This window comes from Antrostomus carolinensis, unplaced genomic scaffold (genome assembly GCF_000700745.2).
Source record: "Antrostomus carolinensis isolate BGI_N321 unplaced genomic scaffold, ASM70074v2 scaffold31374, whole genome shotgun sequence".
Classification (NCBI taxonomy): domain Eukaryota; kingdom Metazoa; phylum Chordata; class Aves; order Caprimulgiformes; family Caprimulgidae; genus Antrostomus; species Antrostomus carolinensis.
In genome coordinates, this window is record NW_010311889.1 from 1 (window position 1) to 328 (window position 328).

A 328-nucleotide genomic window follows, 5' to 3' on the forward strand; every position below is an offset into this window, starting at 1 on the left:
ACACCACACTCTGCCATATCATGCCATGCTGCGCTGTGCTGCACCGTGTCACACCACCACAGTGTGTCACACCACGCCACTACACCGTGCCACACCACATCACACCATGACGAGGTGTCTTACACCATGCTGCCCTGTACCACACCGTGCCACACCACACCACTGTCACACTGTGCCATGCCATATTGTCACACCACACTGTCACACCATGCCACATTGTTCCACACCACACCATGCCACACCACGCTGCCACACACCACACTGTCACACCATGCCACACTGCACTGTCACACCACAGTCACACCACACTGTCACACACCACGCTGTA